Source organism: Corvus hawaiiensis, chromosome 3 (assembly GCF_020740725.1).
Source record: "Corvus hawaiiensis isolate bCorHaw1 chromosome 3, bCorHaw1.pri.cur, whole genome shotgun sequence".
NCBI classification, from domain to species: domain Eukaryota; kingdom Metazoa; phylum Chordata; class Aves; order Passeriformes; family Corvidae; genus Corvus; species Corvus hawaiiensis.
In genome coordinates, this window is record NC_063215.1 from 34,983,631 (window position 1) to 35,005,435 (window position 21,805).

The following is a 21,805-nucleotide window of genomic DNA, read 5'->3' on the forward strand; positions in this document are numbered from 1 at the left end:
GTAGCCATTGAAAATTAAAGGGCTCATATTCTCCCAGTAGTTCTGAAAGTAAGATGTTTGCCCCAAGTGAAAATCTTTGTTGGTACCATCATTGAATAGGCAGCTGGCTGCCTCTGAAACAAGTTGACTCACTCAGGAAACCCCCACATCACTCCTAAGCCCAATGCTTTCCCAATGCATCTTCCTAGAAAGTGCTGGGTAAAATAACTGCTGGCAAACAGATCAAAAGTAGTGTTAAGGCACTGACATCAGTCAGAGCCATGTACCTCCTCAAACAAGTCCTGAAAGGGGACAGTTACTAGTGTTGGCAATAAAGAAAGCAGAGACACTTTTTATTGAGGCTGCATTGAGGGTCTCTTGAACCTTGTAAGTGCTAGATAAGCATTTTTGGAGAGAAAGACACTGCGCCATGGCAACTGACATTTTAAACATGTTTTTTTTCTGTTTCTATTGTAGAATGAAGTTTGCAAAGTCTGTGCAGATTCAGAGGAAGAGAAACCTGTGTGCATCCTAATAAAAACTCCTACCATTAATATTTTTCTTGGCATTTACTTTTTATAGGTAAGTCAGTGGTTTCATTCATTTGTAATCTGGGGAAAGCAGGAGAAACACTGCAAGTGTATTTTAGTGAAGGCAAAGAGCTAAATCTCTCCAAAGAGAACCTGAGAGGGAATATGGAGAAAAAAATTGTGACTGATTGTGATCTTGCAGAATCCATTCACAGGATACAGGCACAAAAGAAAAGTGGCAACATCATGGGCTGGAAAAGGAATCCAAGATGGATGTGCTGAGAGGTCCTGCTCTGATTTCAGCAGTCACAGCAGGACAGAAAAAGCTGTAAGAAGTTTTGGAGGTGAGTTCTAACAGATAAACCTAATGAGCCAACAAGGGCAATCATGCAGCTGAGAACTGGTGATGCTACTTTTAACTCTAATGATGCATCAGAAGGGGGGTACTGCTCCATTACTGTAAAACCATATTGATAGGCAAATGCATTTTTTCCTCCTTACTGCCTGTATACAAATAAAACATATTCTGACATTCCTTGGAAGGTAACTTATTCCAGAGCAGACCTATAAAATTCCAGCCTAATGGATTTCATTCTATGACAGTTTTCTGAGAATCAATATGATTTTGTTAAGAGATCCACAAACAACAACCAAGAAAGCAAATTTACAGCCAGCATACTTAAATTCACACTGCAGAAGTCTACAGTAGGGCTTGAAAACATTTAGGTCTGCAATAACGTCTGAAAAACACAGTTGTTAAGAGCATAGAGCCCTGGGTTGTAGGGTTCCCAAGAGTGTTGCTGGCAATCTGCCACAGACAAGTCCACAGAAGCCTGGCTCACACAGGTAACACAAGCTGACATTCTCCAGAGCTACTTTTTTTCTTGGCAAGCATTAGCCTGAGCTGCTTTAGGGAGGGGCTAAAATATAAAATCTGTGAGGCAGATATCAGTATGAGCTCTTCTGTATTTCACCTTTTCTAGAGAGCTTCCAATTAATAATGTGATACAGAAAATGAAGAGTTACTTTTCATGGGGTCTCATCCAACACCTTGATTACCCTGCATCACTGCAGAGCATTCTCCTTCTACTGCTGTGAGCCCTTCTAGCAATGCTCTTATGTAGCTTCACTCACTGGAAGACTGTCTGCAAAAGACAGATGCATAAATGTGCAAACTCTTATGATTTTAAACATTCCCTTTTTGAGGGATATTGCTAATTCCTGAAAAATGCTTACTGCTTCTTTTTCTTTCTGTTCTGAAACCATCACAAATACAGTAGCAGAGGGGAGCAGCTCTTGGCAAGGAGAAAGCAGAGGGAGCCTCTCTCTTCCCCTTGTGAATTCCAATTCCTAAAACACTAGAAAGTGCTAAATATGTTTAACCACAGTACAAAGTGGTTTATATTTTGAATTAATTCCAGTTGATTTCTTGTGCTTTATACCTATTTTTTTTTCTGGGTGTCTTGGTTTGAAAAACAGGTGTCTGCTAAGGAAGGCAGGAGCCTCCCTTGGAATGGCAGATGCGACCCCCCTTCCCTCTGAGTTATTATAATTTTGAAATCAAGGGGCTCTTAGGCAAAGATATGGGAAACAGGAATAACAGTTCTTTACTATTATATATCTATATGTGTATAACCAGTCAAACAAACAGCAGTAACTCTGGCAGTAACAACAAACAATCACAAACCCAGTGCCAGCCTTCTCGGCTGTCGGGCCCTTTCCCCTCGGGTGCAGTTCCGCTCGCAGCCGGCAGGGGCGCTGGCGGCTCCCGGTGAGCAGGGCAGGTGCGATGGTTCCCCCGCGGCTGCAGGGGGCGCTCCGGAGCGAGCTCGGGGAGCACACGGCACCGGTGCCCTGGGATCCCGGGAAGGGATGGGACAAAGGAGCTTCACAAACCCCTGGGCAGCCGATCCCGGTGTCCGGCCGGACCCTCGGGAATAGCAGGCTGGAACGGCAGGCTGGAACTGCAGGGACAAGCACAAATCCCGGGTGGCAGACGAGGTGCATCCAAACTGCGGAGCTGCGGTGGTAACCCCCCGGAGGTCTGGGCAGGCAGGTCGAGCACGGCTACAGCGTAGCGAAGGCTCGAAGCAACGGTGAGGCAGGACGGCCACGGCCCAGCTCCCAGCGGGGCAGGGAAGGTGGGCTTGGGATCTCAGGGTTTCTCTGGCAGACGGAAAAGCAGCCCAAGAAGCAGCCTCCCTCTCCGTCCAAATGCCGGGGACGGACTGTCCACACACCCAGGTGAAACAAAAAAGAGTAGCCAGATGCACCCCACCATAATGGCTAGCTCTTTTGTTTTTCTGAAGTACCCAGCAATTTGTCCCCCTAGCAACATGTATGGGGAAAATTCCTTTAACAGAAAAAAAACCCAGGAGAACTCCTAAAACCCCAACACTGAGTAGGCACAGCATTTATCACGGGTGCTCCAAGGCAGGAAGTGCATAATTTCTATAGGCCAACATTTATTCATTTTTCCCTCACTTCATGCCACTTTTGTCCCCTAAGAAACTTTTACTTAAGCTGAGATTTTTTCAGCCAAGAGACCTGTTCTCAGGAGTAAATGTGAGAATAATTTGTGTCTCCTAGTGAAGGGGTCTTGACCTAGCTAGAGGGAAATGCAGCAGTGTGGTGTGTCCCAGGTCTAGAGACTAGAAACTCTCTTCTCTTAATTGCATTTTTGGTCATGTATGCATCACAAAATGGAGGTATTTTTAAGGAACTGTAGTTTTCCACACTCACAGTATCTTCTACTACAGGTGGAGTCAGAAAATGTGCAGCTGATAGAGCAAAATCCTTACGTTTTGAACTGTTAATGCTTTTTTTCTCTAAACACTCTGTATTCTGGGTTTAAATTCTTATTTGAATGTTCAATTATACTCTAGGATCATGAGACCATACTGTCCAAGTGTTTCACAAGTGTTAACCCCTCAGGGAGGAAATCATGGATTTCCAGCCCTGGAAAGCAAAGGATGAAAGTGGAGCAGGAACATCACTGTGTGTGGACTGGTCTAACTAAGAGCACTTAGTTAGCAATCGTTGGAGCCAAGGTGAAGCTGAGCCAAGGCAGCCATGGTTTCAGTGAGATTCAGCAGCAATTAATTCCGTATAGCATTAGCATATAAACAGAAAAGTTGAAATCAAAAGGAGGCATCTGAAAGAGGTAGGATGAAGGAAAAAGAGACTGTAGTCTGAAATAGATGTCTTCCCACTTTCAGAATACAGTCTGAAATACCAAATTATGTGTGTGACAGATAGATGAGCTGTGGTAGAAAAATGTTTTTGGTACAGAGGTGCTGAATTCAACACAATATTTGCTTTCTAGTCAAGTGCAGTTCTACTTTGATGAAATAAGGGATGGATCTCTTACAACAGTAATGAACAAAGAGATCCATTTATACTGCTGCCCACTGTTTGAGTTATTGCTTTTCATTATATATATATTTGGGAGAGCAGACAGTAAAATAAAAAGTGCTGTAACTTATATAACCAGTGTAAATATGAAAATTCTGGGGTTTAAATTGCCATGTGTTTCTTTTATTCAGTCTGCACTTACACAGTACTAGTATAAAATGTTTGCAAGAAAAATTGTCCCTTTTCTTGCATCACTGGTATCTCTTCATGTCTTGTCTTGAACATGCAGACATATCTATCCTCAGATGAGGAAGAAGGCACTGAAATTGAACTCTTGAAGTGAAATGATAATATACAGGATAAGTAGACATTTTACTCATTCCTATGGAACGTGTCTGTGTCAAGATTGTAACACGATAGAACTAGGTATTGGAGACATTTTAGTTGAATAAAATTTGTAATCCAATGTTAACATACAGAACAAGAAAGAGTGGATAATAAAAAGGATGATAAAAATATACTTTTCCATGACAAAAATGAAGTCCTAATCCCAGGAAGTAGAATGTGTTTTTCGAAGGGAGTAAGATTCAGTTTTTTATTAATCTACCTAAAATGGAGCTTCTCCATTTTAAGCTTCTGCTCTCAGCAGCTCTGCAAGACAGAGTGCTAACTTTTGTGGCCTCATCTAATCCCGCATATGAAGAACAGTATGCAACTCAGTAAGGAAGGACCTCCTTTAGACAAAAAACAGAACCTTACTCCTCAAGATTACAGTGAAAATACAGAGGGGAAAAAAAAATAACCCAGACAGGTTCGCTGTGGGTAATGCTCAATCCCTCACAATTTCTCTGTGTTCCAGTGGCTCAATAGGACTGGAGGCTCAAGGCCTCCTACTGGGAGTCCCCTGATATGGTATTTCCCTTCCCTTAGTTACACCAGTATCCCTACTTGACATCAAGGAAAGTTGCTCTGGAGTTCATGGTCTTCAATGTGCACTAGATACCTCAAGTGGTACCTGTAGCTCAGGTACCTCTTGAGATACTCACTGAATTCCTGTCCAGTTACTGTAACACCCACTAAGACCCCGGCTTTGGCTCTGGCCCCTATGAAAAGCAAGGCTTTGTAGGATATTCAGGAATCTCCACAGCGAATTTGGCTACAAATTTCCCAAAGGCACTCCTTTTCCAGACAAAGAACATCTTGGATATTTCATTAAAGCAGAGAAATGTTTTGAAGAAGTGGTTACTTTCTAGAATTTTGTTGTCATTGTTGTTCATTCACATTTTAGAAAGTAAATAAAGAAAATCCAATCTTTTGATGGATTATTCACTTGGCCTGCCATGCTGAGAAAATATGGCTTCTATCGGTCTGGAATTTCTTCCTGGAAAAAACCTGTACAGAGTCAGAGCAATGCTCTGTTGATTTGACTATATTAATGGAATATTTTAAAGCTTTTTTTTTAGTGTTTAGTCAACATTCAGAATATGAAGGCGTTCTTGGCCACACAACATGAAAATGGACTCAATAAGACCTTTGAACTAGAAAACAAGTGGACTTTGGATTGAGTTATTTCCTTCAAGATTCATATTCATTCTAAGAAAATAACTTCTGAGCAATTATGTAAATTTTTGACTCAACTGAGTAATGAAGAAGTGAATTTGAAGGTTTAGTGCCTATGAAGTTTCTTAGGGAGAAATATATTTTGGCTGTTTAGGCAAGAATCTGAAATACAGTATATAGAGAGGAAAAGCAGGTACTGTTCATATTCCAGAAAAGACAGCTGGAAATCATTTCAAATTTAGAACTACTGGCATGCACAGTGCATCCATTAGGTATTCCTGTTAGTCAGCACATTCTGACAATCATCCCTACACAATGAATTTGGAAAAATAAATGATAAATACCTGCTGAAGGAGAAAAACAAAAGAGTACAGTTGTCTATATAGTATTTCTGAAAGCTTATGATTCCAAAACTCTTTTCAAACATCTGGGGAGGCTCAAGAAAACTAAGTTAGAAAATTGTTATTTTGTCACTCCATAAAAAGTGCTTTAGAATGGAAAAAAAAATCAGCAATGCACTCAAGCATATAGCTCAGTCTGGTGTCAGTTGCAAGGAATCTGGAAGAAAATAAAAAGGGACAAGTGAAAAGTAATATGGATGTTTTGCTTTAAATATGAGGAAACTTAGCCAATGAACGACCAAGACATTGTAAGGCCCAAAAGGGGCTCCAGGCTTCTCCTGGTTTCTGTAGTTCCTCAGAGATTCCTCTTCCTCAGTGAGGACCTCAGTAGCTTTCTTTCACCTGTTGTTTTTGGCACTATTTTTGTCCCTTCCAGCACTAGCCTAAACAATGCAGGCTGGTGCAACTGTATTCACATACCTGTGTTTTTGCATGCTCAGGACATAATTTTTTAGGGACAGGCTCACAGCCTCATTCCTTGAGACAAGAGGATTAGCAAAAGGACCTCTTCCTCTCCTTCCCACTCCCCAGGTCAGCCAGCACCACGTGCTCTCATGCCAAATACCCAGGACACACAGCCTCTTCATTTCAGACAAAATTTCATCCTCTGTTTCTGTGTTCCAAGATTTACAATGGGGTGGAAAAACTCAGTCTTTTTTCACAAATATCGATCTCCTGATGGGATAAGATGAGAATGGGGGCTGCTTTGGGGAACATTCAGACTGCTCTTCTGACTTCAGGAGCTAAATGCAGGTCTTTAGCTCTATCACAGGGTCCACAAGGTTTTTTCCTGCTGGTGAGTAAGGGAAACTCTGAGGCATTTTATAGGGAGAAGGCTAAGAAACATGCAATGGGGCTTGTTCTTTTGCTGCATTATTTGAGAAAATTAAAGAAAAATTCAGGTAGAAATTAAGTCCCGATTACTTGCCTGGTTTATTTTTTTATAGTGCTTTGGGAGACTCTGTAAATGTTCTTGTCTTTGAGAGTTGCATTCCTTGCAATTGAAGGAACATCATGACCAACACTCAGGAAACGTGTTGCTGTTTATAAAATGTTTCACCATGGTAATTAAAGCTAATGGTAGTGGGGCTTGTGCATGGATGGTGTACCTGAAATACACAGGAGGGCAGTGTAGCTGGGATTTGCAATGCTGCTTCATTTACTTACACTCCTGCTAAAGGCCCTGCAAAGCCAAAATGTGGGTTACTCTCACAGCTCCAGAAGGATGCTGCAGCTGAGCATTTGTAACGGTTGCTTTGCACAGGTCTTCTGAGCAGAGGGCAGGGTGCTTCTCACTCCCTTGCCAGTGGCTGTGTGGTGATGCCAGTTGTCATTCACCCTGAGACCTAGGCAGCCTGTTCTCCCAGCTGCCTCTTACACAGTGAAATGGATAGTAGCGCAAAGGAAAAAAGATCATTTAATGTGTTAAAACCTGTAAACAAAGTCAGCCTCACCTTGGGATGGAGCCAGAATTTCAGTCACCAATGGCTAATCAGTATTTGTTCTGTTGTCCAGCACCATGGTTCTAGGATGTGACAGAGTTTCATAGGTTATGATGCTGGAAAACATAAGTAGTAATATTGGTATAAAGTGACTTGGTTGCAGAAAATTTGCTTCCAAAGAATATATACAACAAGAATACTTAGGTGATCAAAACAGTAAAAGAGTAATACTAGATTGAAAAAAAGATTTTATTTTACTGGAAAATAATTAAGATGTTTAGACATCACAAAATAGTGAATTTTAAAATGAAGGCATTTCGGCATTAAATAGAAAAGTGTTGATTTTTAAAACATCTAATTGCTACCTTTAAACTTTTCCTCATTTTTAATTTAAAATAACTATTGGAAATTGAGTTAGACATATTAAATGTTTCAGTTGAGCCAAATCTGCAAATTTTGTTGGAAAACAAAAAGCTGGATAGGATGTCTTGTTGATGACAGCTTATGCCTGTCTCTTCTCAAAATATTGACTGATTGAATAATAAAATGTTCAGCTTAAATACATATCAAGCCCTCAAATTTGAGGCTTCAGAAATTACACTGGAAATTTAGAAGGTATCATATTTGCAGACCTTTTTTTTCTTGAAATGGTATAACCTGGAACAGCTATTAGATTTTTTCCTTTTACTATTTTTTCCTTTTACTTCTCTCTGTTTTTTGGTTGTTTTTTTTTTTTCCTTTTAAATTACCTCATCTTTTTGTGCTTTTAAATCTGAGACTTTTAAGGTTCTTTCTTGGAAGGCTTAGACCAATTCATATTTTTATTTAAATCAGGCAAATAAAACTTTGAGAAATTTAATATGAATAAAACCATGCTGGTATCAGCTAAACAGAATTCATAGCATTAGTGGAATGTGGTAACAAAGTTTAGGGGATTTGGATTTCATCTGAACAGCCTCTAGCCTTTCAGGTGTCTGTACAGTGTCTCCGTTTTAATCACTTTTGCATAGAAAATAGCTACTAGGAAAAGAAAAGGTCATAGGTCAGAAATAACTAGCTAATTAACATGTACTCAAATGTTCATGCCATGGCCTGTTGCAACTACCAGAGACTCCCAAACATTCATTTCCATGTATCTGTGCTAAGCTGCTCAAACACTAAAACTTGCAAGCATTTTCTTCTTCAAGCCCCTGGTGGCACTCCTTCATCTTATATTCAAATATCAGAGACTAGCAGTTCTTAGAGCTATGGTTTAATGAGTATTTTAAACTTCTTCATTTACTTTGAAATTTGACTCCCACTGCAGTCACTGGGCATCTTCCCATTACTGGGGTCCTTACTGATGGGTGGATGAAACATATGTGTTACAAGATTCAGTCTCACAAACAGGCATCTGAAAGAGAAGTTGTCTCCAAATTGCTTGTGCTGGACTGTTGGGGTTCCTCCCCTCTGCCATGTGGTCCTGGGAGAGGGGCCCGAGGCTAGAGGCAGGGCCTATGGGGTTTCCCTACTCCCTGGTCAGCCTCGTTCCCCATTGGTTGTTTTGTGTTCCGCTGCCTGGGAAGGACCCTCTGGTCCCATGATTGCCTCAGTTCCTTGGCAGTCGCTGACCAGGCGGCTGGAAAAATAAACATCTCTGAAAATATCTACCAAGAATTGGTCCATATATTCTTTTCCACGGGCCTTGTTGTCTGATACACGTGTTGCAAGAATCCCCACTGCAACACTGGACCACATGTATTAGTTCACAGTAGCACCCTTGAAATAGTAATGATATAAATTGTCAGACCTGTACATGCAAATGCACCAAGAAGAGGTCTTCTGGCTCCTCAAATTTCATAATCCTGATTATTCCTGGTGTGTGAGCTCTGTTAGACACAACACTGTCCCAGAAAAAGTCTAATTGCAGTACTTCATTCAGCAAGGCCAGACTTAAAGAATGGTTAAATACAACTTGGTTTATTAACTCTCTCCTTATGATAAACCACATTATCTCAGTTTACAGAACATAGGTTTAGTTTTTTTCACAGCTGTTGGGGTTTCTTATTAAATAAAACACAGCAAGATTTCCACAAATGATAGGTACAAAGATTGTTCCTCAATTCTAATTAAGAACAAACTAACCAAAAAACCCATTCAGACAAACCAAGCTTCATTTTATATGAATATTAGTTTGATCTATTCTGTTTCTGTTGAGTGTAGGACTGGAAGAGTATACAAAAAGCTTCATGGGATTATACAAAGATGGCAAATCACCTATTACCAGAGGTATTAGCAATAGCAGAGATGGGAAACAAGGATTTGAATGCAAGTGTCTACATACCTAACAGCAATATAGTTGAGTCAATGAAAATATATTTTTTGCCTTATCACTTTCATCTCTAAGTACTTTACTTAGCCATAGCACATCACTGGAGCAGATATGAATTTCATTTCTTTATCTAAATACAAACTGACTTTGGAGCAATATTCCAGCTTTTTTTCTGCACACTCCACATCTGAAAAATGAACAGGACCTCAGCTAGTAAGAAATCATGAACTGGTAATGAGTCCATAGATAGTAGCTGCATTTACTGTACAAGGTGAACTGTTTGCAATTCAGATAAACTCCATGCAAAGATTGTGTGCAGCTGACCAAGTGAATTGACCAAAATCTTTAGACATTTTCTACAAAATGACAAGACATTCTGCAAAGCTTTGTTTACCATTGAGCTAGTTCTTACCAGACAAAATTATTGGATGTCCTTGCGTGGTATGGGTTATTCCAAATAATATTTATGTTATTAATCCTAACTTACATGGCTTGAGCCCTTGAACTTTTACCGAATTTCTGCTGTAGTAGATGAAATATGATCAGCTACCTCCCACAAACAACAAAACACTTTGGTGTGCTCAGGAAATAGTGAAACTATGCAAAAAAATTAATCTTCAGGAAATACAGAAGTGTCCAGGACATATCTGGAACAAACTGACTATGGATTCCATCAACTGTGGTGAGGGCAAACCAGGCAATAACAGCTCAAGCTGATCAGACAAAATGCTAATGGAGTATTTTCCTACCTAATCCTATAACTGAGGAAACCCGGGAGTGAGTGCTGGGATCTTCCCAGGAGTTCCTGATGAGTTTGGTGGAGAACCCACAGCCCTGCATCCAGATCCAGCACCATTATGGGGGTCAGAGAGGAAACAAAGAGACCAGGAAACCTTACGTTCCTGTGCCAGGATAAAGTTCAGAATGGCAAGAGCCACCATGCTGACCTGCCAAACCTCCCTCTTCTACTGTGTGATTTTGCTCACAGAACAAGGATGTCATGGAAGTAACTGTTATGCTAAACTGCCCAATTTCTCTCCCTTACTGCACTGTGTTCCCCACAAGACAGGGAAGGCCCGTGATCCCTAAAATTGTATCTGTGAATAAAGTGATCTGATACCCAAATCCACAATATTACCTTCCAGACAATCAGAACAGAAGAAATATATTACCTACCTGGAGAATTCGGACTTTCCACTGATAACAGTTTATAACCACTAGGCCAAGAACTACTTAATGGCAGGGAGAAGTGATAAACAATAATGGCAACACATTTATTGAAGTTCTTTGTGATGCTGGCAGGCCCTGATCATGAGGTGAAGGAAGATCCATTCTTTGGTTCTAATCACTCACTCTCCTAGGCCAGGAAAAGGTTTGTCACATTAACCTGGGGTACTTGAGGTTAAGAGGTACAGGTAAGGATTGTACATACCTGACCTTACATGTCTTGTTGAGGTTTGTGTAATAACAAATACATTGCTTCATTTACATCATACACTGTAACCCAGAGAAAGAGAAAAATCCTCAGACTGCACAGGTTCCTATTTACTCATTGAGGAACAGAAAGAAAAAATATGAGATGACTACACTTGCTAGCAGAACTAATTCTGGTCGCTAGTACTGGGGATGGCAGAAGGAACACACAGACAGAAAGCCAGATGAGTTGACAGACTTTCTGCCAACACATTGTCACCAACTGCAGGCCGAAGTGAACCAGCCTGCTCTCAGTTCCAGGCAGTGAAAAACCTTCTTCCTACTCTGCTGTCCCTGCATAGGCCCCGTTAGCTTTAACTTCGCTAAATGTTACTATTCAGATTCTGATCTTTTCTCCCTTGCTAACTCTATTATGGGTAGACCAAGAAAAAACAGGGAAAAGATCCATAAATAAGTAATTTGCTGCAGCTTCATCTCTGCGATCACATATGCCTTTGCTCATTTGCCATCACTAAATAGACACAGACGAGAAAAAATTGGACCAGTATAACTCAAATCAGCCTTTATATTTGTAAAATTGTCTGGGTTCATTTTCTTATCTGAGAATGACTGGCTTAACTTTGATTCAGTTTAATCTGTGACTAAATGATTTAAAGTAAATCCAAATAAATATTGCTGTTCCTCTGAAATAAGATGTGAAAAAGGATCAATTTTTCTGTGTTGCTTTAATTTCACAATATAAATTTACGTGTAAATTTATATTGGTTTTATGTTCTCAAGCAGCAAAGTCTTTTGGGACTTCCTTTATGTCTTTCTCTCCCATCTGTTTTCTTTTTTCTTTTCAAGGTTAATGGCATGATTACCCAAACACAGTGATTTATTCATTCCTTATTATTACAAGGAAGTTGTTAACAAGTCATGGATTGGGTGTTAGGTTATTTAAGGCTATTAACAAGACATGCAAATACTCAAGCATGTATCTGTGACTGACATAGAACTGCATTAGTAAAACACATACATTTTAAAGTTTTCCCTGGCTTAAACTGTGTGGGTAGCATGGCTTAAAGGAGTCGTCCTCATCCATTAAGGTCTTCATTGCACAGAAATATTGCTAACTCTTTCTGACGTTTTAATTGCTCTTCAAAGGGTGCTGGCAGCATGCTGGGCACACCAGGCAGACTCAGCACAAACCAGAGCAGGAGATCAGTTATCAAGCAAGTAACATTATTCCGCGGGAGAAAGCTAATGTCCTGACTGAAGAGGTCATGAAGGGAGGTTGTTTTGTTTGGAAACAGTGAGCTCTCTGGCAAAAATGGAAGGAGAGTCCAAAATAAATTCCCTGAGGTAGAAGCTGTGGAATTAAGGAAGTGGCGGCATTTGCACAGGAGAGCTAAGAATGGGGGTGCTTCATAAGTAGGATTTTCTTCAGCCTCTTTTTTGCGCTAGGGAAGAAAAAGCATAGGAATTAGTAAAGAACGAGGAGAAGTGTAAAGTCTTCTTTCACTGTGACTAAAAACTCCATTTACCAAGGGGATCAAGGTTCAAGGAGGACTTGGCTGTCACCAAGCACAAGTGAGGAGATTTGGACACAGAAAGGGGATTCACAGAAGTCATTGCAAAAAACCAACCAACCAACCAAAACTCAAACCTTCTTAAATTAGTAAGCTACACTGAGGTGTGTGCCTTGTACCTCTCTTTTTAGTGTAAGAGGCAGCAGTTGACTAACTTAGAATCATAGAATGGCCTAGGTTGGAAAGGACCTTAAAGATCTTCTAGTTCCAACCCTCCTGCCATGGGCAGGGACACCTTTAACTAGACCAGGTTGCTCGGAGCTCCATCCAACCTGACCTTGAACACAACAGGCATCTAAAACTTCTCTGAGTGAACAACTTCAATCTGAATGGTTTGGAAGCCAGCAGCCAGGCAGAAGTGTTACCTGAGACCCGAAGGAAGGGAAGGCAGCAGTAAACTGGAGCAGCAGGAGGGAATCAGTGCTTCTAGAAGCAATTTGGGTTGGGCTTGGTTGGGATATATCTCCTGCATCAGTCAGGCAGAGCTTGCAGCTAATACTGCCAGTCTGGTACCCAACAGCCCTGTCAATGCAGTGCCTAGCTGAACATCTAGCAACATATAGACAGGTACCAATAGACTTTTCTCAGAAGATGGAGCAAAGTATGTCTGTTTAATAGCCTCTTCCTTTCACAAGCACAAATTACTTCCAGGAAATACTTCAGTATAACCCTTACCTCTGAGTCTCTAGCCAAGGGTCTGGTCATGAAAATAAACATATTGAACATGCAAATTCAGTCTGTCTGGATCTTGCATTCAGATCCCAGCCAGACTCCTTTGCTCTATTTTTCCCCAGAAGGAGCAAACAATGTTGCAACTAAAATATATGAGACCATTTAATTTTACATGACAAGTCCCTTCAGCCCTGGGTTAATGCTGGGTGCCAGTTTTAGGAGCACAAGACAAAGATTTGTTTTTGCAATGAGCATGATAGCACATGTCAATATTGTAACTACCTGTTGATTTGACCTAAACATTGGAATTAATAGTCCTCAAATTGTGAGTTTAAAAAGTATCATTCTGCTTCAGTCTTGAACCCCACTAAGGGGGAAGTGAAATGCCCTGTGGCTTGCTTCACTAGATCCAAGCCTTATGCTCTGAACAGAAGTCAGCATAAGGCCACTAGCCCACCTGCATGAGACTGACTTGGAAGCACCTGAGAACCTGGCCACAGGACATGTTGCAATACATTCACTTCCAAAACGAGAGCAGGTTGGACATCATCAAAGAGGTCACTTATTCTACCCATTGGCCCCAAGGCAGTATGAGACATACCTAAATCTCTCAGAGCTGTTTGTCCAGAATGTCTGCTCTCTTGCTGGGGTAAGGTACACTGTAGACCTTTTGTCTCGGGGGCAGCTGAACATGTAAAATTGGATTTTCAAATAAGAGTCATTACTACCACTTTAGAAGTCAGAGTAAAAGGGGATAGCTATTGCATAGAAGCAATTCCCAGAAATACCAAAACCACACGTAGATGTATAATGTAGCGCATACACTAATTTTATAATTTAAGAGAGAAGGCTATGGAACTCAGCTCTGATCAAACAACACTTTCTGCATTGCACTCTCCTGCAAAAAAGGTTGCTGAGCTTTCAGCTGATCTAATCCATTGCTAACTGTATCCTCTTTCCCCGAGCAAAGATCCTGCTGTGCATGAATAATTAGCATGCTGATCCGGGGCCAGGCAGCTGAGCAGCCCTGCTCACCTCAGCGAGGCTGTCTGTCCGGCTGTGGCCCCGACAGCCGTCATGGGGGACGTCTGCTTCTTACATCACCATGGCAGCAAGTGCACATTCAGCCATTCCATACATTACAGCACATACGGGTCAACTGTGGTGCCCTGCAAAGCAACCTAATTCCTCTTCTCTGACTTCATATGCTCTGTTTGGAAAAGACTCATTAAAGACCAGCGTAAAACAGCTATTTTAGAGAAGCTGTGTAGTGAGACAAGTTATTTCTTAAGACCAAGTATGACAAATATTTTGGAATGCATTCAGCACTGTAATACTCTTAAGATTTTGGCAAGGTTCTTTGAAACTTGTGTCACACATGTACTTCACACAAGCACTGTGATTTTCACCCAGGCTACAAATGTCCATTCACCACAACAACTTTTAATCTCCATCTCTTCATTACTTCAGAAAGCACTTGTCTCTATGTTCAAAACTGAGCATATACAGCAGTGCTTCTCAATCTTGGCCTTACAGATCACACTGGATGTACCTGCTTTGAAGACTTTGCTTTAGTCTTGGGGTTTGCTTCATTTGTAACCTGAATGAACAGTGCAAAGTCTGATGAATAAAGTATAAATATATGAGAAAATAGATGCCAAGGTTCTAGGGAAAGGAAAATAAAAATTTTGTTATAAAAGTATTCCAACATTGCACCCTAATTTTACAGCCAGCACTAAAAACTCATTCGTTGTCACAGACGGAAGAATAACTGATTAAAAATGCCAAATTTCCCTCTCAAATTATTCTTTTATTATAACCTGTCAGAATACTGACTCACAAATTTCTGAATATCTAATGATGTTCTGAACATTTCCTAATAGCAAGCTTTGCAAATAAGCTGCCTTATAATAATGAAATATTTAAGACTGCTTCTTTTTTATTATTATTTTCAATATCTGTGACTTTGAAAACTGAAGAAAACAAAATTAGTTTTAAATAAAATACACATTCCAATATTCTCTTTCAGTCACCTCCAGTAACTTGTCTAAACAACTCTACAAATAGACAATGTTCACATCCCATTTTATTAATTTCCCTACTAGCTAAGAAGCACATTTTTTAGCCTGAATGTTTTTATAAATTGAATTCCTACACAGACAGTTTTTCATGGTACAGAATTTATTCCTTAAACAACATACTCAGAATCCACAAATGAGTCATTCCAGAGTAGATGAAGACTGGCCTCTCATTTTCTAAGAATGTGTCTTATCCAAGACCAAAAGTACAAACCAGGTCTCTGCAGCAGAAATGGACATTGGAAGAGTTAGCTATCTGTCTCAGCTGTAACTATTATTTGAGAAAAAAAAAAAAGGAGGTAATAAACTACCTCTCAAAAGATAGTGTGCATGCGCCTAATCCCTTTCAGAACAAAGTCAAACAGGTCAGTTAAAGTTATCTTCGAGCTCAGCTTAAGCTAAGATGTTTGGCTTCGTTCAGGAGGACAAAATAACCGTGCTCACTTGGATCAGTTATAGGTAAGGAACATTTTAAAACTACTGCCCCTCAGCTGTTTGCTAACATATCTTATCTGCAACACCATGTCAACAGCACCAGTGCAGAAGGATTAACGAATCACATGAGAATGAAATTTTGGTAAGCCAGGCCGCCATTAGATTTATATTTTACAAGAATAGTGTGCTTCATATGTGTTCACTGAGTAGGGCTACGACGTGAGCAGGTAAAGACAAACTTTTTTGACCTGTAATTAACTACATATTTCACATGGTTATGTTGTCACAAAGATCTGTTTCATGTTGCCTACCAATATTGTTTTTCAATTTTGAGGCTTGAGATTTATCTTCCTGAATCTGAGCTATGTAAATAGGCTGCATTCTGATACAGTACACTTTGAATCAAAGTGCATTTTTGATGAAGAGCTTTCAAATTGCATTCATTTTTGAACCCTTTGCTAACAGCAAATGACAAAGTAACATGGACTGAACTTCTAGCACTGCTTAAGTCAATGGAATTTTGTCACTGATGTTGATAAGGACATAATCTAAATTAATTATTGTATAAATCAGTATAAGACTCTCTTTGCTGCTCTTGGGCTTCTAAACCATCCCATGTTTCAGATAGCAGTGATATATATGTCTGTAACTGTGTTTATTGCAAGTCATATCATGAAGTGCATAGCATAAGCATATAGATAAGTTATATTTTCTTCTAAACAAACCATCCACATCTGGGCAATGAAAGTTCAAAGCAAATTCCAGGTGGAGTATGATGGATTCCTCCCAGACACCAAGATGAAATACTTTCTTTTCTGTGTAAGCATTCTATGCCTTTTGAAAACAATCAAACAAACAATACTCAAAACTGGAAGAGTTCCTGCTCTGCAAGTCTTTAGCTCTCACTATTTCCCTCCATTATATATACAAATCATATATACAAATCCCCTCCATTACATATACAAAATTATATATACAGTCTTTGTTGTGCCTCATAGACAAGGCTAAACTCCAGAGCTGTAATTCTCAGCACATTCTCTATCACATCTTTGTCCATGTGTGGAAAGAAGCTGGAAAAAAGAAATTTTGAAAGCCGGATTTTCTGATGTTCCTCACTGTTCTTTGCAGTCTGAATCTCAGGAAGACATATAATAATTATTTTTGTAGAAGTTATTCTGCTGTAATTTAGTGGTCAGACATAGACCTAAAACCCCCCCAAACAACTCAAAGCTGCTAGCTACCTCTACTTAGGGGCTCAGTGGTCTTGTCCTTCAGAGAGGCTAATCACTCAGCTTTTGGTGGAGCCACTCATCTAAATTAGGGATAAGACTCATTTTCTGCAGCCTCAGCCTGAGATTCCACACATAAAAATCACATGATGAAGTGTGGGTATTTATAATGTTGATGTCTACATCTGAAATCTAGTTGTGTTAAATTTTCTGTACAGTCATTAGAGAGAAATAAGCATTTTTAGGATATGAGTCACCTCATCCTACTGCAGATATCTAAAATATGTCATTATAATTTTGCCTGAGAAGTGCCTGTTTCTTACCAGTGATTATAAAGGAAGTCTTAAGTAGCTACAGATGTATGCATATTTATGTTTGAAGTTCAAATTTCCTGAGAAAATTCTAATTCTATTTCATGACAAGGCATGGGTGAAGGACCTCACCAAAATCTGCAAGAAGCACACCTAGCAGGAACCTTTGCTGCACTGGCCATGTTTGCTCCCAGCTGCAGCATAGGGCCATGGCATGAAGAACCCAGACACCCAACACAACAGCCAAACAGTGGACAGTGGCTCAGGCTGAGCACCACATGCAACAAGCACAAGGAGAAAACTGCTGATGCTTCATCATTAAAGCAAGACCTGTAGGCACAGTGCTGGGGAGTGGGCATGGGAGTCAAGGCAAGAATTATCACCAGTCCATAAAACATGATTATCAGGGTGCAAAATAAATAATAGTAGTAAAAGATGAAAAATATGCTGCTGTCAAGATGAGTAACTGGGGAAAAAGCATGGCCAAAGAAAGAGTTTTATAAATCTGGAGTGTTGAGTTCTAAGCAAAATCTTCTATTATGAACAAGTGAACAAAAAGAATCTTAAGCTATGGAGGGAGAAGCAAAAGATTTCTAGATTGGTTAGATAATGTAGGAACTATAGAATGACAAAGCAATTCAAACTATTTTGAGTGTAAGATAGTGACAAATGATGAAGCTCACTTTGCAGCCGAACTATGAAGTTCAATGCTACCTGAATAAGAGCAAATAAATGCAAAGTAAAGTAAGAACCTGATTGACAACTGTGTAAGTGGGTGATGTAAGGGGGAATTTCTGCACTGCTACTTCAAACATTTTATTGAGTGATCACGAGGAGCTTGTTTATTGATGAGGAGACTGAGAAGGCAGTGATGAATTTTATACCACAGAGGCAGGAACGCAAAAACATCTAAAGAGAAATGATGCCAAAGTGTTAAAAAAAAAAAAGGGATCAATAAAGGAAGATGGTACTACAGACAGTATTTAAAGAAATGAAATAAAATGAGACCATCACTGAAGACAGACCCCCTTGAACCATGTATTGATGTCTGGGCTGGGAGAAGTATGCTGTGCTTGGAGGAAACACTATCATCCTCCCTTCCAGCATCTGACATTTCTGATGTCAGCAGGTGACAGAAAAGTCAGATGAACATCTACAGCGTGCTTCCTGTTGTTCTAGAAATATGTCTTCCTATTTACTCCTTGAATTCTTTACTCCAATTGATCAGCATGTTCTAAGAGTTTTCTAGTAAAAATGTTTGGGCAATTATGGTAGAAAGTGAGAGAGAGGCTTTATGAAGTGTGACACTGAAGTGGATATACTCAGGATGTTTTTTAACATAAAACAAATTATTTCAAATTAAAACACCAGCATTCTCAAAATGTATTTTAAATTGGTTCATTGTCTCTTGGCCCCTTGCCCTTTGAAATGTGTTCAGAAACAATTTCCTCTTTGCATTGTTTTCTATAAACATAAAGCACAAGCATTTAAGTAGTAAATTTCTTTGCTACACACTGTAGAAGGGTAAAACAGTAGGAGAGCCAGAACTACTATTTTGTGTGGGAGAAAGATGAGTCACTGACATGAGATAAAATTAAATTGGTTCTTACATAAATTTATCATAACCTTCACTTCTTTGGCATCAAAGCTGATGACTCAGTATTTGTTTATAAAAGGTGTTCATCGTCATATAATACCTGGCCGTCACCAAAGATGACATATGATATCTATCTATATCTACATTTTATAGATCTCTAAGATTGCTGCAATTCCTTCATGACCAGATATAGATAATTATACACCTGTGATACTGTCTTAGAGCCATCACTCTTCACAGCTTTGTGATGAAAAATTAATAGTTTCTTCTAAATTCTCTAAAAAGTATCTCACTTTTTTTTTGAGCAGAAATAAGGGGAACAATGGGAAATCTGAGCTATCTACAAGAATGTAGATCCATATTTCTCCTCCAAGAATAAGAAAAAATGGATCAGAAACATTTTTTTTCCATGGTTATGAATCAATGTAAAATTTCAAGTGATTAAGTCTGAATTACTAAAATCTTGATCAAGAATTTTAGCAAGACCTTAATTTGGCTAATTGAAAACTGATTTTTCCCAACAAATTAATATATTTTCTGTGTTACTTAGTCTCAAAGTAGTTTTATTCGAAGGGAGTTACTTTGAAAGTCAGTAAATGCAGAGTTCAGCTCCCTCCTCCTGCTAAAACATAGCACTCCTGAAATGTGTTGGACGGTACCTTGAGTTTCCACTTCCACAAAAACTTTAGCCAAATCATCAGTATGGCAAAAACTTAAAGGCTGACCCCAAAGCCTACAAAACTGCTTCTCCAGAAATGAAGGCCAACATCCAACAGAGGTTTGGGTTTTCTTTATTCCTAGGGCAGTACTGCCTACCTGATTGTGCACGATGACTCCTGGTGGGAAGTGGCTGACACCTGACTGCTCTTACCCCTGCAGAGTGAGAGCTTCTCCACTGCCCCTGTGAAGTCTTCATTTCCACTTTGACTGGATCTGCAATTTCATGTGCTTGGACATAATACTCCACTCTTCTTGAATCTCCCAGATTCTTTGTGATTGCAGTGGGAGCACAAGTACTGTGACTGGATCTATGGGAAAGCCTCCTATTATGGAGAAAGAATGGACTGTTCCACATACAGGAATTTTGGTGGAGCAACTGTGTGATAAGAGGCCAAAATTCTCTCAAGCACCAATGGTCATTAGAAGATGGCAGTCTGATGGCAGCTAACTAAATGTCTTCTGGAAGTGCAGACTTTTGCCATGTCCACAGTGTTCAAAAGACAGAAACACCATGGAGTGTAAGATAAAAAATCACAAAGGTCTAGTAAAAATATGTTAAGAGACTAGTAAGAATATGTTAAGAGACATTTTGAGACTCTCCTGACTGGACCAGTTGATCAGCATAACCACAGCTGACTAACACTTGAGAAGGAAAGAAATAATGCAGTTATTTTTATTTTTTTTTCCCCCCCAAAATAGAATGGATCTACACAGAGCCACTGAGGAGTAGTAACAGTTCTATAACTATGCCAAGACGTCTTCTTCATGTAGGTTGGGCCCCCTGCCTTTTTTCCCTTTTTTCTGGACTATGTAAAGCTGACACTATTTTCTGTAAGCACCATAGAAGGAAAAGCATATTCTGGAGGAATGTGAGGATTGGTCCAAAGCCCAATAAAGTCAGTGGAACTCTTTCCATTGACTTGAATGGGTTTGAATCAGACCCTAAATGAAGAAAGATGGATCTTCAAGTTCTGGGCTAAGGAAATAATTCCATTGGGAGTGGCATGGAAAAAACACATGAAGGTGAGAGAACTTGAAGAAAACAAAAGGATCTGAAAACTTGGCAACAGCAACTGCTTCAGTATTTTTGGAGGTCATAAAAACAGATGGGCTTTCTCTGATGCAAATTCACCCCCCTCTAAGCAGGCTGATTTAGTCCTGTGTCAGGAACATATCAAGAACATGTGAGACTGATCTCCTGGGTTTCTTCCTTTATTTGTGCTTCACTCCAAAATTGACTGTCACAATGGAAATGACACAATGTTGTCTACTCCTCCCAGAACGCTGTCTAATTTATCACAAGCAATTTCAAATACGTGGTTATCCAACTTTTCCATTTCTTTCAATTCCATAAGAAGTAAAAATTCCCCAGTGTCCCTTGTGTCCCCATATGGCCTCTCTGGACTGATCATTATCCAAAACTGACTGTTTTATTAGCTGCTGAGTTTTCAGATCCCATAATAAATGCCTCAGAAATGCAAGTGGCGCTTCTATGTTAGTGTGCATGAAAAACAGCTTCCAGGTGAATTGAATAAATGCATACTAAAAAGAATCAGTATTTGGCGGACATGTAGGCATTTGAAACAACACTGATACATTTTTGAAGCAGATAAATCAAAAACATCAGTTGAACATAATTAAAGCAGAGAGGAAAAGACTTTTTTCATTTTGATTAATGCAGAACAGCTGCCTATTAAAATAATGCAGAAAAAGAAGAGGGAACCCAAAAGAATTCAAAATAAAAGGGCTGAATGCAAAGGTGCAAATTTAAGCCAGATCAAGAAAACACATCAAATCAGAACTGAAGCTTTTGAAGGATAGATGCAGTCATGTGCATTCTCATCCTGGAGAAGCAAATACAAAAGAACAGCCAATGTTATTGTCTCCTACAGGAACCTGCAAAGTTTTGCAATTGCTCTCTTAAGAGAGCTCTGCTTTTCAAATAGCATGTCTGTAGCTCTATGCTGTGGAAGAGATTTGGATACAAAAGCATTTGCTGGACTCCAAATTTTCTCTCCTGGTATAGATTAAGTGTGCTGCAAAGACAGAGCAGGCATGCCAACTAGCAGTCCTCTACAGTGTGCTTCATCTTGTAATTTAAGGAGGACTTGCTGCCTCAAAAGACTTAACTGTGAGGCAGGAGCAAGTGCAAAATTGCTTCCTTCTGCCATCAGCACTATT

At 39.7% G+C, this 21,805-nt stretch overlaps 1 long non-coding RNA gene across 1 annotated transcript in view; it reads right to left on the minus strand.

Moving 5' to 3' along the window:
• Positions 1 to 1,541: 1,541 nt before the first annotated feature.
• Positions 1,542 to 21,805, minus strand: part of LOC125323565 — a 64,734-nt gene continuing 44,470 nt past the window's right edge. Inside the window, exons 2-3 of the long non-coding RNA XR_007202559.1 lie at positions 7,279 to 7,382; positions 1,542 to 1,654 (exon numbers count right to left, since the gene is read on the minus strand). This is a non-coding gene — a long non-coding RNA (uncharacterized LOC125323565). The remainder of the gene's footprint in view (positions 1,655 to 7,278; positions 7,383 to 21,805) is intronic.